Here is an 18,397-nt window from a genome sequence, read left to right on the forward strand (position 1 = left end):
CACACTGCCAAGGGAGAAAGCTGAGCTTCTGATTGTTTAGAGGAGCGCTAACAAAAAAGTCTTCTTGATGTCGTTCACTTGCCACTTTTTTTCCTTTGAACAAGCACTCAGGTGTTTGACCTACCAACTACATGTGAGTCATGGGTAAGGTGGCTTGGTTCAGGGTTTTCCTGTCCCCAACACAGAAACCAAGTGTGTTGCTGCTGGTTTTTAAACCCGACCTTATGAAGTGTAATCTAGTTTAAAAACAATGCACTGAACAGAAAGTAAATTTTAAAACAAGCATATGGGGGACAGTGGGTTTGTTTTACAGCAAAGTATGACAGACTTCGTAATTATGAGATGCTAAAAAGAGTAAATGTGATGTCCACATATGAGGATGCAGGGTCTCAGTACATAGTAGATTAATGGCTGCTGTTCTTTTCACACGTTACAATATGCAAACATGTATATTGTAATGTGCAGATTTTATTATAAGTGTGAAGCACTTTGCAACTCTGTGTTTTGAAAAATTCTATACTGATAAAATAATTATTAGTATTATATTCACCCTGCAATAGACCGGTGACCTGCTTCTCACACTATTGCAGCTGTGATAAGCTCCACCCCCCTGCTGTGGATAAACAGAAGAAAATGGACGCATGGACTGATGTTCTTCATTGGACAGATGATTATAATAATTGAAATGTCATTACTATGCCTCAGGCAGTTAAAGACAGTTTAACATAACTATCTGAATTCACTGATTTATTTTTGTTTAACCAAGAATTAATAGCGGAGAGGCTAACACATTTGCCTAACAAGGAAAAGATCCCTGGTTTGAGCCCGGGAGGAGATATAAATCTCTTTGGGAATGCACCAGGGATAAAACAAATCTTGAACAAATCAAATGTGCAGAGCTACCTGCTGCGCTGACCCTGTGTGAATAACAGAGCAGCCGAAATTAGCTGACTTCTAATCAGAAAGTAGAGATAGAGCACCTCTCTTGAATCCTGGGTGTCCTCAAGTTAAGCAGCATGAACCTGTCATGCCCTTCGATAGTGGGGGAAGCAGGATTCTCAGAGGAAACCAGCACAAGCAGATAGAGACCATGCAAACTCTGCATACATACAGTCTGCCTGCGGTCAATCCCCAAACTCTCTGTGGGGGAACAGTGTTAACCACTCACATCTGCAACCAAAATTACAAAAAACAAAGAAGCTTTTTAAGGCTGCAGCTAACAATCATTTTCTCAGTAAGTAATACCCTGAAAGTAATCAAATAGTTTGATTTGAATGGTGAATGGTACAAAATAGAAAAACATCCCATTTATTATCACACAAAACAAAGTTAAATTATTATTTAGACTGAGAAGTACAAGGTCGTTGTAATTTAAATAGTTTAAATAGTTCCAATAATCTAAATAGTTTTTTGTCAATCAACTGTTTGAATAATAGACTTATCAACAATTTATTGTTTGAATTATTCATCTTATTTACTCAAGTGAAATCAGATTACCTCATTATAATATCAGTTTTTTTGCAAGTCTGCATTAGAGTATTTTTTGAGTAAAAGTATGAAAGAATTAACTGATGATTTTTAGTATAAAAGACAAGAATGCATCACACAAGAGGGAACCTTACATTGTTATATTATTGTAAAGTATACACAGTATATACAATTATTTGTAGCTATACTATGCATGTTAGGTGGTTTAATCTTATTTTATAAACCCAGATTTAGTTTTGTGCTTAAAGTAAATGCAATGCCATGTAGTGCAGTGAAAAGTACATCATTATTTCTGACAGCAGAACCACAAAGTAGCACAAAACTTCCGAATATCTGACTAAAGTTGTTTTCTAGCACTGTATCCAGAAGTGACTCACAGGGTTCAGTGGGTACATGACATGTATTGCTCTCTGCAGCGGTAGAGTCAGCACATGAAAGCCCTTCATCAAAATTGATCACTCTATAATTTACTGGGATAATGCAGTGCGTGTGTAATATAATTTACTGTTTACACGTTTAGGTACCCCCAGCTACTCCCAGACAAATAATAAATGGACCTGGCAGTTTGGGTCTGCATTGAAACACACACAGAAGAGCAGAGCTTCCCAATTATCTGCTATTTGAATGGCACCGCAGGCCATCCCTGTACCAGATCACCACCGATGCCAGACCGCCACACGGCTTAATTTTGAACCACGCTACAAAATCCATTCATCTATAATGCATGAGAAGAGCTGGGAAAGCATCAGCGCTGTTAGATAGTGGGCCTGGATCTGATTACACCAGCGGCGTGAGAGACGTCAGACGGGTTGAATCAGAGCGCAGAGCCATGCTGACCTTTGCTTGCTGGTGGAAACACATGAACGACATCTCAAGTTTTTGCGGTAGGGAGGAACATGAGCCGTCGTGCCCACAGCTCATTTTTAGCTGTTGCATGTAGACTGTATCTAAGAACTGCAGGCAAGTAACAGGGATCTGGATGCACAAGATTACTATTTGTAGCACAAAGGTGTATAATTATCACACTCTTCAATTACAGAAACCACTACTGAAGGTCAGGATGAGCACAACATAAAATTAGGTACAGTGGGCACTGAGGCAGAGTTGTGGCAAACTTTGTTGGTCTGTTTTTGGACAAGATGATGTGTTTTGACCGCCGTATTTACAGGTAGACAATGTCAGACAGAGTCAGTGTCCAATTGTATATATGACATGTGCAGGATGATGGGTAAGTGTGTTAGAAAGGTAGACACAGACAGACAACAACAGAGAAAGAAATCTACTGTCATGACAGTGTCATATCTCATTAGTTTGAATCTGATAGCAATCCTCCAGGAGCTGTTTAGATGTGTGTGTCTATGCAGTCAAGTTAACCAAGTGAGTTAGCACTTTTTGCTCTTTGCCCAATTTACAAATGCTTTATGTTTCGACTCAGGTGTAGAAGGGGCAAAGACAGACATGCTTTAATAAATGTTTGAGAAATCGGATGCATTATAGTGTGTTTGGATTATATAGCCCAAGATGAAGCACTTACACTAAAGCTCATCCAGCTGCAGATAACAGCTGATGTCAAAATCATCCCACATCCTTTAGCCTACCTACAGCTACTGTCTCTGCAAGCTGCTTTGCAACCCACGTCCACTGCAGCTCCTCCTTTAGATGCTGTCTGACTTGACTGTAGTCTTAAATAGCTGCTCTGTTCTGTACAGGGGTCTTGCTGCTTTTCTCCCCAGCTTAAACTTGTTAGATATTTATGTGCAAAGTACCAAATCAAACCCATACCAGCGTTACAAATGGAAAGAGTCTTCTTTTGACTAAAGTCAATGACTGAACTTAGAGTTTAGTGTCAAACTAGAGGCTGCAAGCCAATACTTTGGCACAGTGGAAATGCTGATATGTCCAATAAATCCAGCTAGCAGTCAACAGGAAGGGCATTTGAGGATGGCGGGAATCTTGGTGTGGGTATTGTTGTCACATTTGTGAAACACTGTGCAGGAATGGTGATCTCAGTTGTATAGTTGGATACTTGGTGGTAAACACTGTTTGCACGGGAGAAAAGATTTTGCGTGACTCATTTATTTCTCTGAGAAACGATCTTAACCGCTCCATCCTTTGCTCACCACATACACTGCTGCAGGTACTATTATTTCATCTACACCCTGTCATTCAGCCTCAGATAAGATTCCAGCTTACAGTTTCCTCTGTGAATTGTACATGCTCAGTGTCTCGCATGACACTTCCCAGTTGGTCTCCATACAGTCTGATCATGTAATGACCCGTGTCTGTATCTATGCGCCGAGCCCCAGGAGGCCTTGAAACTCTAGATCTCGCAGTGTCCCATTCAGCCACCGCTGCTCTTGTTTTCCACTTGCTCCAACACAAAGGCTCTGCCCCTGGAGAGCCATAGATTTCAGCAGGGTTATTTTGGTCTTTCCGTTCACAGGGAGGAAATGGAATAATAACAGAGGATAGGGAGAAAAAAAAATCACGGGGTGACCCTCAGACTGGCGTGCTGTCAGAGCAGAAAGTGAGTGTTTTGGGTGTTTTAATGAGATACACATCAGTGTGGTTTGTGTGGAGGGAGGCAGAGGATGCATCTACCCCCCCACTGAACTCTTGCTTTCCTCTTCTTTTATGTTCACTGAGCAAAGAGGATGGTGAGTAGGTTTTGCGAAACTTTGTTCACCAGATACTGCAGTCGAGTTTTCAGGTCTCTCCAAATATGAGGAAACTATGGTGAAATCCACATGGATAGTTTTCCTGTTTCAGATCCAAGCAGGAAACAGGTGCAGTGTCCAAAATATCAGTTCTCAGGCTTTGTCCCATAGGATGCACATGTTTTTTTGTGTGGATGCATGTACCTGTGAGTTTTTCGAGGGGCTTTTATCTGCTGACAGGAACTCTTCAGGCACCAGTGCCATATCAGTAGAAGACAGTGCATAAATGTGTTTATATGTTTCAGGCTCACCTCAAACGTAAAGGTTTGAGCCTTAGCTGGATATTTATGAATACCTGTTATCTCAAAACCTGACATTTCAAAATAAAAGCTCCAGTCCCCTTTGTGCTGAGGTGATTGTGCTTTAAACTGCACATAAATGATTATAAAAAGTCTCCCTGTCAGAATAAACAGTACATGCGATTTATTTGTAATTATTGATACAATCCATTGAGTTTTAAAAAATATTCTAATACCAGTATCTTTGGATTATTTTAGCTAGTTCTAGCTAATGCAAATAAAATCTAGTTACACATGTTGGGGTAATTAAGCCCCTGACAAATACAATAACAGCATCTTTTTACAATGCAGTGTTGCAGATTGTTGTCCAGATCCATGGAGTTCTGCTGTCCACCATGAGGAACCAAAGGATCTGCTGGAACAGCTTTGTTCATGATACCACAGGACACACCTCTGGTCCTGTGTGAAGGATTAAAGCTGTTTTAAAAGTATAGTGGCAACAGGCAGGTAGTTTCAGTGTCATGGTTAGCCCATATAGTTACTCATGTTTTGTAATCTGATCATTCAAAACTGATTACATGTGATCTGTAAATACCCATCACCACTAATAGATCCTGAGCTCTGTGTTTAGATCAATTCTTTGCAGTGCATTGTGTAAAGGCATGCTGCCACCAGGTATCGACAGGCAAGCGCTGTCAGATGGGATCATTGCCTCTTCATTTGACATCCAAAGGGATCCTATAGACAGTCCAAAGCTGATCAATACACAGCCTGGGTGTGCTCGCAGGTCTAATGGGTTTATTGTCTGTCAAGATAAAGGTGTCATAAATAAATGACCTGATGTTTAGGGGTAATATATGCATACTCAATTTATATCACTGACTATAGACAAAATATTAGAAACACTTTCACTTTTTGGCATTGTATAGTAAACTGTCATGATTAGTATCAGCCTTGGGACCGGGGGAAGGAACGCCTTGCTCACGAGCACTTTCAAAGTAACTGCCTTTCACCTACATGCATCAATTTGATGCCACAAGTTTATGGAGTTGACTCAGTTTGTAATCACTAACCTCTTCACCTCGTTCCCATGATCGGGAGGTCAGAAGATACCTCATGAAGAGAGCGGCATTAAGTATTTCTGCTCTGGGAAGACTGCCCAAACCATGTGTCTCTCTGCAAGAAGGAAGTGCAGAAAACTGAGTCTTTTGTTCACAGAAACTCCAGCAATGAGTATCTGTTGTCACTTTGACTAGAAACCAGTCACATGAGAAACTGGGACTAGTGTAGAGGGCCACATCATTAAGTTGAGCTCTCCAAAATAGTCCCAGCGTCTTGAGAAAATTAATTGCCCAGCCTTGGCTTATGATTGCACTGAAATAAAAACAAGTCGAATGCAACATTAAGCCACAAAACGGTCAGGTGATATTGTAAACTGTGCTGTGCTGGTTTGTAAAGGCTGATGTCAGAATGTCACACGGATTTTGGACTTCACATATCGAGCCATCAGAAAAGCAGTCATTGCTGTAATTGACTCATAGTCTGCTTTCCTTGGTGGCAGGAAATTGACTGAGAGTGTGGGTGTAGCTTTCCTAGTAATATTATCATTTCACCTGTTAACCAGAATAAACAGCTTAGCAAAGACAAAATGAAGTGTTTGCAAACTGTGTAGGCCTTTGAGAGATGTGAGCAGACTGGTAGGGTGAAGGCTGCGTGCCTTCACTTTCTCTCTCCCTGCAGAGCTTGGACCATGCTTGACAGTGATGTGGCATGTGAAACTGTAAACAGCCACAACCCTACAAACCTGATGATGCAACCTGGCAGTGCTGTCAGTAAAATTCTCTGTTTGTGGTTCACAGTTTCTATTGATAGGAAAGGCACTTATTATCATTTCTTCCATGTAATGTCAACTACAACTAATTTAACTTTTCTATTTATTTTTCATAATTAAAAGCTCATATAGAAAAGAGTGATGTCAGATTATGTGGTTCATATCACACACTGCTTTCCAGGGACTACTTGTTACAAATAACTCATACTGTGTACATGACCCCTACAGCGAGGGGATGTAGTAGCTATGTTGAGCTGTGGGGGGCATTTTCTGGCATAATTTGAAACCATCTGTCCCACCAGCCCCTCCAGTCTCTTTCAGGCTGACAAATAATTCCCAGATCCATTAAATGGAAGTGACTAAATGTGTATGAAATCCATGTGAATCATATGGTATGGTATTTGAGGTCTTGAGATCTCTACTAAAACTAATAGCTTTGGGAGATTACGTATGCTTATTGCTCTCTACCATCATCAAAACACCAATGTGCTTACCTATGTACTTATAGCTGGTTTTATTTTTTTGCACAGCTTTTATTATAAATAGGAAGGAAACAAAAATAAAGAGCCATCATATGAACTCATACATTTTATATATTGTTTAGATTCTAGTTCAGAAGACTCCATTGCTACTCATTCTTCTAGCAGGTAAAAGAAACCTCGTTTTGGGTCAACAGCAGTCCTTTGCTGCATCACGGGCACATCAGCAGTGTCGACATATTCCTAACCAACCATGTGTGGTTAGCTGTTCAAGATTTAGCCAGATGGCAGCTCATCTCTTCCAAGCCTCTTAAAACCTCTTAAGACAGCCCATGAGCTGCAGGGAACAGCAGAGCAACCTTTCTGGACTTCCATGGCTAGACGGTAATCTCACCACCCCCTCCCTACAACGCTGTCTCCATGGAATTAGCATGTCGTCAGGTCTCACGAGCCACACACAGTCTAGGAAATGCACAGTGCCCTTGCCTGTTGCTATGTCCAGTTTGTCACTTGGCTTGGCCAGCCTGAAGGTAAACCTTAAAGCCGCAGTATGTGAATGTGAGCTTTCACTTGGGTATGTTGCCGGTAAACACAAATGTTACGGTATTTAACAAATACAGTTTCAGTATTACTGTTGAAACACTGAAGGGCAGCCAGGGTTGTAATTCATCATCCCGTGAATATGGTTTTTCTTCATTTTATCACCTGTTGTAGCTGCCAAGAACACAAAACTCCATCACTTCCTCTTCATCAGGGGATTTTTCATGTGAAAGAGCAACCTCACATTGTGTGCTTAGACCAGCAAGTTTTTCTTCTGAAAAGGTTGAACTTTGGCTTTTATTAACTGGTAGAAGAGAGCAGATTTTCAGTTTAAAACTATTAGACAACCGGCGCATACCATTATAGGGTGTCAATTTATCTGTGGGCTCATTTAAAATGCTTGTCGTTCTCTACAGTTTATCATTCAAAGGCTTTTATTGTGTGCCAAAAAATTCACATGGCAGAAAATGTACTGCTATTATAGCACAGAATAAAATGTACTATGTTTAGCTGGTGTCACACCCAGATGAAGATTAAAAGGATAATTGTGTCCTAGGACAAAAACACAGCCTGACTGAAGGATACAAACATGCAAACCAGACAAGCAAGCCGGGAAAAAAATACAGGTGACTTAAAGCTGGCTAGAAAGACAAGTCAGTCTCTGTTGAGTCACCCGTGCACATTTTTATAGTTTAAACTTTGCATGGCTACTGAATGGCATCAGGAACTGGACCTCTCTGCTCTGTTCGAGGTCCAGGTGCATATTTACTTTGGAGTACACTGAATGCAGCTACGCATAATGCAACTGCTGTCTGGTTAACTGCACTAACAGTCCATCTGAGGAGTGTGTGCATACGTATAGCCTATTCTGTGAACGCACCTTGCTAACCAAGCTCGCTAGCACTTGCTGACAGCTCAGCACTTTACACTCCTGCTAAGTACGTTAAAGCAGTCATTAAGCTGAAAGGCTTTACAAACCCTTGGGTAACAGTTCAACATTTTATGTACAGGATCTAACACACCTTAAACACATATAAAGTAATGAGATTATTCCGATTTCAGAAACCGTCAAGTGTGTGTGTTTGCTTGAGAAACGTTGTGTAAAGCACATTTATGCAAAAGTATGATAACAAACAAGCCAGTGGCATTCTTGCAGTGACCTTTGCCCTTCCTGTAGCATTCCTGTCTTGTTTTTGTGTCGGCTTCTGCAGATGAATCATCCTTCTCTCGATCACGAAGGTCAACGAGAAATTCTAACTGTTGATCTCGGGCTGCAGGCCTGTTCGGGCAAACAATAGGAAACATCTCTGGGTGCTGTTTGATCCCAGCCTGTCGTGTTGTGACGGCGACAGCCATATTTATGTCGCCAGTCGTGCTTGCTGGCCTCCGGGTTATCAGTGTGGAATAACTGGCTTCCTACGGTTGCCTAAGTGAATGCACAGAAATGCTTTCCTTGGCATGTGATCAGCTATGAAATTTGCAATATTCTTTTCTTTGTGTATGTGTGTGTGTGTGCATAATTTCCCATTCGGCAATTTCTTGATGCTCAAGAGCTTACTTGCAGAAGGAGGTGACAGCTGTTTGAAAAATGAGATGCAGACTTTGACAAAATGAGTTCTGAATAAAAGAAAGAAGAAATTATTGAAGTGATCAGCTGCTGTGGGTTTTGCGCGTAGAAAATACAAGTATCAAAAACAGTTATTTACCATTTCTGGTGTTTAACTTTCTTCTTTGTTTTGCCATTTCTTTGTGACTCTTTTTTCCCCCCACTTGTAATCCATCGGCACAACAGTCTGCCTTTTTTTCCTGTTGTCTCTTTGATTGTGTCCTCTTCAATTCTATTTGCTCTCCATGTTCTTTGTTTATCATCCTGTGCCTGAGATCCTGTGTTTTGTATGGCAGTCAACAACAACACCCTATGTGTTTGTGTGTTTTTCCAGGTTTCCATACAGGATGATAAAGAGAGAGTGGCAGCTTAGCTGTTTCAGAGAGCAAGCCTTCGTCATTTCCTTCCCGTTTCCTTCATTTCTTTCTCTGGTCTCCTGCTGCAAACTGCCCCCTCCTTCCTCCACCTGGAAATGCGCACACACACACACACACACACACACACACACACACACACACACACACACACACACACAAAGAATTTGAGATGCTGCACAAACAAGCTCATACAATCTTTTTCTCCACACATATGCAAATGCTTTTTGAACATAAACAAAAGCACGCAAACACAATGCAGGTGCATGAATTCCACAGAAACAGCTGTAAGCACCCTCTAATCCAGCCCTGCAGCGACGATCTGCATATACAGTAGATTAATATTCATACATACACCTCGACATGCAAAAACAATATATAGCACATTTTAAGCGGTTTGTTTTGGGTTTATATTTGTGCCTTTAATTTCAAACTAGTGCTCGGGCAAACGGCACTAAATATTCTGACTGTTTTAGAATCACATTACACATAACTTTTAATTTACGTAAGCATACTGTGCATTTATGTGTCATTAATCATTTCACAAGTGAGATCACTGAGTTTGCAAAGCTGACTCAGCGTATATTTAGTAATGGCAAAAAAGACTGCAGACTTTCAGGTAGAGCGGGTCATAAAAGCTGGTCAGAACAGATGCTCATATGTGATAGCTTAGCAATAATAAATGAATATGAGTAAGTGCCCCCTGTGGCGCTAAGAGACGCCATCCGCCTCAGCAAAGTGCCGCTGAACAATAACAAGAACTGTCCTCTGCGGATGGATTACATACGACCGCTTTTGTTGTTTCAGAGACAAGTTTATGTAGCAGCAGCGCTCAGTGGGAAAGATCAGCAGAACGTCAGACAACCAGTTTGCTTAACTCACGTACAGCAGACTTTAGACGTGGGAAAGCAGAGAAACTGCGGTGCGCTGAACTGGATAGAGAGGATAAGCACATCGCTCTGTAATCTCTGAGCTCATGAAAATGAAATTGACAGGTACCATTGTTTGCTCTAATAAGCAAATGGTGCTAACTGCATGCGACAGGAATGCTCCCAGTCAGGATTCTTGTGATTAAATGGGATTGTAGTTCTGTGTGTGTGTGTGGGTGCATGTGAAAGTATGCCACAGTGCAGTTTTTGGTGCTCGTCTTTGTGTAAAACAAGATAGTAAAAAAGTCAGAACTTTACAGTTGCATGCTATGAGACATAGTTTATGCATGCATGTTTATATATATAATTATATATATAGCACCAAATATTAGAGTAAGTTTGTTATTGTTCATAGGTCACCCCGGGACACGTCTTACCTGTTCTATTCCAGGCCAAAATAAGAGGGGCGGGGTTAATACAGACCCCACTCTGTCCCAGTTTTGCTTATTTCTGGTGTTTTTCAAAAAATTCCCACTGGGATCTTTTGATAGTTTTTCTTGATCACGCCGAATTTTTCTCACATCTTGTTGCGATCTGTCAGCAGAAGAGTCACGTGCCTCCACCCACCTGTCCACCTCAAAACAGACTGGAATGCAAAGTAACTCATATCTGGCCTCTCTAAAGAATTTGGCTTTCCTCCAGTTGCCTGGGAGAAAGAAAGATGAAAGATCAAATAAATGAGATATATGTTCGAAGGGAGAACAAAAGAGAACAAAAGGTACAACAGAAACTGAAGGTGGTGAGAACGCAAGAGGTAAGCAGGGAAGTCAGGACTTGGCTGGCATAGCAGTTGATGTGATGCTTGCAACTTAGAAATGTTATTCATTCAAAGCGAACGAAGGGAGTGGAAGGCAGCGTCGGCATGTTGGCTGGTCGGATTCTTGCCAACAGTTTGACCCTTAACTGGTTCGCATATTGCCCCCCTAAATATAAGCCATCTGATCTCAGCTATCCTTTCCAAACTACAATGCCAATGTAACAGGCAAAACCCCAACATTTATTGCCTGGCACAGGTCTCAATAGTTGCCAGGTTTAGCTAATGACTTAGCATTTCAAATGTTGTCTTTGTATCTGATGCTAGCCTGCTGATGGAGAGTACCATAATTAACAACCAAACTGAAAAAAACAACAACAACATATGGGGAACAACTGAGTTTGAAAAGTCAGTTAAAAGATAAAAACAGGCTCCATAACCAAAGCTCTCATTTAGAGTGCTGTGATGTACCAGACACACAGAATCAGATTGTACTATAGACGTTACCCATCCATTACTGCTTTACACATCTGCTGACAAGCAAATGAGCACAGCCGAATAACACCAACACGCTTGACTTTCTATAAGGTTTCAAGGAACATCCTTAATCATTATCTACAGTCATTTGGCAAATTCCCTGTATTCTGCCTGGCCAATTCTCTCTGTATCTAACCTGAGAGGGGGCCAGAGACGATAGATATAATGCAATACAGAAGGTGAAAGTAGGTCAGAAACCCCATCTATATCAAGTGTTGCATATGCAGCCACACAATTAAAAACAGCTGCAGCAGCAGTGTACATGAGAACGTGAAAAAGCCACATGCTAATGTGAGATTCAGCCCCCTCCCCTGAGAACGAATTTTTTTTTCACTTCTGAATATGGCTGCGCACCATTTATCATACCGTTAATAAACACTTCATGGTCTAAAGCATGAAACGACAAAGACATGACATGCACGTGTAAGTGCAAGTACTGTATGTTCCTGACAAAACAAACAAACAAAAACTCTCCAGCACTGGTGTAAAAATAATGATCAAGGGCCTGAGGTGGGCTCATTGACGTTAAGCAGAGGCTCTTATTTCAGTGGCAGAGTGGGAAACACGGGTTTAAAGTGTTGTGTTGCAAAAGTCAAGCTCAGTACTGAAAACACACAAAGCTGACTCTGCCCAGTACATAAGCAGCTTGGTTAAAAATAGATAGCAACAGTGCTTCTGAAGCAGCGAGCAGCCAGCCTCTGAGCTTCTGCCTTTTTGGCTGCTGTGTGAGAAGAGAAAGAGGGGGCGAGGGTTTGGGTTTAGGTTTGGCAGAGCATAGTGCGGTCAGTGACTTCTTCATCAGCGTCTGCCTCTTCTTCCACGACACGAAAGGGGAAGTGGGGGTAATTTATCTTCAAAAATAAAAACTGCCCCTTCACAAAAAAATGACTTAACAGTTTGTACACGCGGTTTTCACGAGTTATGACAGATACGTTTTAAAGGAAAGTGACCTCTGGTGGCCGTTTGAATGAGACTGTCAGAAAGTACAAGTACAAATGGCACTGCTGTCGTTGTCTTTAGCCATGGCAGAAATTGAATAAAAAAGCGTGGATTTCAACACAAGCTGTGAGGTTTTCCTGATGCTAAGAAAGATGTTTTGGTCTCTAAATATACACAAATAGTAAATGAAACACAGATATGCTTTCTAGTCTGCTCCATCATCCTCCTAATTTCAGCTTTTTGGTTTTTTAATTCCAATATTCACTTTTCTGAAAATTAAAAATTGACCTTGATGGTGGTTTCTTTCCTTAACACTTTAGCTTTTGGTGATGCAGATAACATGGAAGGCATCCAGAGCAACTAGGTGTTCAGCCCAAGGACACTTAGACTTGGACACATCACCAAACCAATCAATATATCCAATCTTGCGAACAGCACCGGCCCCAGCAGGTTACTGCTAGATTTACGAGAGAGAACATAGCAGACAGTTACGCTATATTTGTGTGAGGGGGATTTTTTTTTTTTTTAAAGTGGTTATCATTGTGTAAAAGCAACAACCCGACTGCCACAGAACCTTTTCTTTGAGCTTTAAATGATGGATTTGTCGCTTCTCCAAGGTTATAGAAAATCATGCTTTTAGTGCCAACACTCAACAGATTTGCTGATTGCCTCAAAACACCAGCACCCACAGCTTCCATGTGAAAATGTGAATAACTGTACACTTTTCTCTGTTCTTTGATCCATACACTGTGTATAAGTTCACTGTTTAAACAGAGCTTATAGAGGTGATACAGTATGGCCAAGTTCAGCTGAAGTAAAAGTTTTCTTATTTTGGTGATAAGAAAACCATCATTTGTCACATTATTATCTGCAGAAGTGAGATATTCGAGGAATTCTGTTATTTGAGCTTTCAGGCTGTGAAAATGGAGAATTTCCTCGTGTGAAAAAAAGGCTGGATGGATCTGTGAGGACTGTCACTCAGAAGAAATTTAAGTTGGCATAACTGACAGGACAAAAATGATTTCTGATCAGGTCATGACTCCTAATAAAAATGTCTAACACTGACTGCCCACAGCCAATCACAGCTCGAACATATAGACGGAAATACTTACAGTGACCACATTATAATGGTCTTAATTCAAGTTTTATGAATCCCAGCACTGTCTTGTATCCACTGGTACATATCTGCTCTGAGCACCTTTTTCTTCAAGCCTTGTTCACCTAGTCACACACACATGCATACCACCTGTTTTCTACGCCTTGTCTAACATTCATGCACACCCTCACACTATCTTGCATCATCCAGGGATCAAAGTACTGACGACCTGCTCCGAAATCATCGGTCATACAGTTGGGTCCATAATTTGTTGGCCTGTTCTTTTGACTAATAAGGGAACAGGCCTCGCCTGACCATAGATATACTTCAGTCAGTCAATTGCCCAATGACTTTCATGTCTATGAAAATGGGTGACTGTGTATACAAGTGGCTGTAATTCCTAAAACCCCAACAAACTGGAATTAAAGTCTGCATTTCAAACGGAGATGTGCAGAGACGGAATCACAAAAATAGCGTTTTTCTCCAAGAAATTATGGACTTACCAATGTGCTGGTAAACAATATAATAGCAATAATAGCAAACAATATAATACACTTTAAACTGGATGTGTGCCTACCTGTGTGTTCTACATCTTCATTGGGTGATCTCAACTTAGTATTTGTGAATTAATTTGTTCTAGTGTATGTTTATGTTCTGTGTGCTTGTGTCCCTTTTGTCCCTGATTGTTTGTCCCCTCAGTTCTTCCCTTCATGCAATAGAGACGTTGGAACACCGCAGCCTCCCGGCTCTGAACCGACACTTTCACCGAGCTGTGATTTATGTGCTGAATGAGTGTCTGTGTGCTTGTGAGTGCCCGAGAACGACGGGAACAAAAAAACAAATAGAGAGAGGCGGACAGAGACAGAGCAATGTGCTCACAAACATATAAAGATTCTCACACACACACACACACACACACACACACACACACACACACACACAGGAAGTGAGATGGATAAACAAGCGTCATGGCGGATGGCAGTGGGGCCAGAACAGAACGCCGCACTGAAATGTTTTCCTTGATTTAGTGACCTGCACTCTTCAGCGTAACCTTTGACCTGCCTCCAAACATAGACTGAGGACATTTTTTCCCCCTTTCTTCTGTTTTTTTCAAAGCTTGTCACAAAAGAAAGGGAAGACATAGAACCTCTGCCAGTCCATGCACACATACTGAGTAGATTTCCATTTTATCAAACGGTCCTCTGCTGGTACAGTAAGGTATCAGAAGTGATGTACCATATAATGTAAAACTGGACAGAATATTTTTATTGGGAAGATGGAATTAAAGCTCAAAGATGGCAGGAATGTATTCATTTACTTGAGATTTCAGGAGAAAGCTTAAATCTTTAACGACTAGAAAAAAAGTTAACGCACTAATTTTTGGAAAACTCTGGAAAGTGTTGTGTCTTTGTTTGAAACAATACACTTGATGAACGAATGCCTGAACGAGGAAGCAAGTTCGTGGACATATTAAATGAGTCTCGGAGCTAACAAACAGGAAAACGGATAAGAACATGTGTGACCGTCTTGTGTGTTTTCAGTCTAAACGGTAGTTCTTTACACTATTGTTGAAGGCCCTGCTTCGCACCAGTGGACGAAAATAGATATCATGACACTGTAAACAGGAACCAGAAGAGAGGTTTTGTGTGTGTGTGTGTGTGTGTGTTTCTGTAACTTCCTCTATCCTGATATCTGCCACCTTTCTCTCTCTCTCTCGTTATTATTCCTCATTCATCATCTCTTGCACATCACTGTACCCACCGACTGAGGACTGCAATGTCAGCTGGAGGTGGTGCAGTACTCTTCAGAATCTGAACATCCAACCCCCCCCCCAAAAAAACAAACAAACCCCAAAACAAAAAAGTAAACTTCTACTTACATTATGTGACAAGATAAGATAATTACTGTTGGGAGATTATTAACTGGTTTTAAGGATTATTGCAAAGAAGTCATTTGGAGCTATTTGCACAAATGCAGAAACAGGGAACAGAGATTCCTGGAAAACAGCCACGAGGGAAGTGTGAACGAGCTGTAAACACTGACCCCCTCTGTTTACTTTAAAACTCTAAGCTGACAGTCTTATCCACAGTGACTTCAAAACATGCAGCAGTAGAACAAACTGCTTATTTCTGTTATATCTGGCTTTCACATTGGGCTAATTAGTAATATTCTTAAAACAAAATGTCAAAATTCAACTGTGCATCGCATTTTTTTAAATTTTAAATTTGCCTCTATAGACAAATTTGCTGCTTAATTCAATTAAGACTGAATTAAGCATTTATTTATTTATTAAATTAAGTTTTATTTAAAAAAAAAGGTCAAAAAGGCACTGCAAATGTAAAGCTCCTTCTAATAATGATAAGGGATTGCATTTATATAGCGCTTTTCGAGACCCTCAAAGCACTTTACAATTCATTCACACACTGGTGGAGGCAGCTACAGTTGTACCCACAGCTGCTCTGGGGCAAACTGACAGAAGCGAGGCTGCCATATCGCGCCATCGGCCCCTCTGGCCATCACCAGCAGGCGGTAGGTGAAGTGTCTTACCCAAGGACACAACGACCGATACTGTCCGAGCCGGGGCTCAAACCGGCAACCATCCGATTACAAGACGAACTGCCAACTCTTGAGCCACGATCGCCCCGTGGTGCCTTCTGACTCATGTGTAGACAAGTTGCATCCTCATTGTGGATTTATAGTTCCGTGTTTTATCTTTGCCACAGGTATGTCGTAACTACAAACCCCTCAGATACCCTACAAAAAGTTCCCCCATCATAACCACTCTACAAAGGGTGAATCTTTTGTTTTTAATGTGCACTTTTAAAAAAAATTGTAATGATGAGTCATTACTCTCATCCTTCAGAGGAAAAAATGCATCTCCTGTGTCCACAGTCTTATTGTACCCACAGTTATTGGCCATATGTGAGAGCAGGGACACAAAACAACCTTTATACTGGTTGTTTTCATCGTCTCACTCAGGTTTGACTGCAACAGACCGGTACAGCAGCCACAAAGCACCAGAAAACCAGAGCCTTTCACTTTGAGATGGTAAGTCTCATCCCAGCTGCATCATACTTAACCACTAACCACACTAATATAAATTTGTGGTTATCGTTCAATAACGTCAACAATAAAGCCACATTGTCAAAAATAACAAAACAAAAAATGTGATCCTGAGACCACTTAAGACACCCTCCACCTCTCTACCCTGGTAGTTACTCTGTGTTTTATTTTGATAGTCGTCTATCTAGCGTGTGTTATCAGTTTTACGTCCTCTCATTTACCTTGATTAGCTGTGTCTTGTTACCATGGTCTGTCCAATCTCCCCAATTAGTCCTCAGTATGTCTGTGCATATCTTTGTACTTTGTCTTGTATCTATTTATCTCTACTGTATGTGCAAAACAGCTTTTTTGGATTTCCCAGTCTGTTTGTATTCATGGATTTTGCTCTTTAGTCGTGGACTTCTGTATTTGATTGGTTTCCAGTTTAGCCAGTCTGCCTGGGACTCCTGCATTTGGATCTATTTCTTGCCTACCTGTGACGGCCCTTTGGCTTTGTTTAGAAATGATGCCCACTAAAACTCATGAACACAATCAGTGACAAGCAGTAGCACAATTAGCAGGAACACGTGTCTGTGCAAAACACCATTACATTTAATTGATTCATTTTTCTGAAGGCATGCTGGTGTTAGCAGATATATTATCATTATATTTTCAGATACAAATCCCATCCTTATATGAATTATCCCTGCAACTCTGTAAAAGAATGAAGTAAAAGAATACTTACCTACTGACAAAAGGAAGACTAATTGACAAACAGTGTGCAGCATTCTTCACATTTTCCCCTGCCACTGTATCCTAAAATACATTTCTAAATTACATCAGCACTAAAAGGCTTATAAAGTAGGCATGAGAGGAAAAAAATTAAATTCATAAAAGGTTCGAGTTACAGAATCATCTCGAAACTCAGGAAGTAAGACAGCAAAATAAGGAAGTGTTAAATAAAGTGTCACAGAACAGGAACAAGATATCGTTTCATGGACTTCAATGAGCACAGTCACCTGGTGAAAGTAACAGTTTAAAAATAGTTTTTTGTAGATGACTGCCAATGCATTAAAAATGGTTGGTTACTTAGAAAATGCGTGTTTTAAAAGAGGAAGTAAAACTTACATTAGCTTGGAGTGAAAACAAGTATTTCCTTCCCTCTTTACTTTAGAGCAGGGGTCCCCAACTCCAGGCCTCAAGGGCCGGTGTCTTGCAGGTTTTAGATATAACCGTTATAACACACCTGAGTCACATGATTAGTTCGTTACCAGGCCTCTGGAGAACTTCAGGACATGTTGAGGAGGTAATTTAGCCATTTGAATCAGCTGTGTTGGACCAAGGACACATCTAAAACCTGCAGGACACCGGCCCTCGAGGCCTGGAGACCACTGCTTTAGAGAGCCAGGTCTAAATTTTGAAATGTGTTACAGGTATGAAGAACAAAGTGCAGCGTAACAAGTACCTTTAATGAAGTTCGACATTACCACAATATAATATCTATCTATCTATCTATGGAGCTTTAAAATATTCTAACATAGAATATTAAATTACTGTACAAGTACTGTAAAGTACCTTAAGTACTTAAATACAGTGCTTGAGTGAATGCCTCGGGTTACGGTGCGGGGAAAGAGATGTGTCAAGTTGATATGTTCCACTCCCTTGTCTCCTCTCAGCGTGTTTTCACACGTACAAAGTATTCATGCAAACACAGATACACCAACACACTTGCATACATGGCTGTCGCCTGCCCCACCCAGAAGAGCTTGATCTGTGTCTGGCTCCTGTCTTGCATCCTCTTCTGTCTCTGCTGATTGAGGAAGCCT

At 40.9% G+C, this 18,397-nt stretch overlaps 1 long non-coding RNA gene across 3 annotated transcripts; it reads right to left on the reverse strand.

Moving 5' to 3' along the window:
• Positions 1 to 6,747: 6,747 nt before the first annotated feature.
• On the reverse strand, positions 6,748 to 17,824 carry LOC102076385 (uncharacterized). Of its 3 annotated transcripts, none has more exons than XR_267180.4 (4): positions 17,700 to 17,824; positions 10,581 to 10,849; positions 9,001 to 9,366; positions 6,748 to 8,911 (listed from the first exon to the last, which is right to left on the reverse strand). It is a non-coding gene; the product is annotated as an uncharacterized LOC102076385 (long non-coding RNA). The 3 variants fall into 3 exon arrangements; XR_002056549.2 differs by having other exon boundaries at positions 6,748 to 8,720; positions 8,853 to 9,366; XR_267179.4 differs by having other exon boundaries at positions 6,748 to 9,366.
• Between the last annotated feature and the right edge of the window lie 573 nt (positions 17,825 to 18,397).

The sequence above is a fragment of the Oreochromis niloticus genome, linkage group LG15, assembly GCF_001858045.2.
Source record: "Oreochromis niloticus isolate F11D_XX linkage group LG15, O_niloticus_UMD_NMBU, whole genome shotgun sequence".
Taxonomy (NCBI): domain Eukaryota; kingdom Metazoa; phylum Chordata; class Actinopteri; order Cichliformes; family Cichlidae; genus Oreochromis; species Oreochromis niloticus.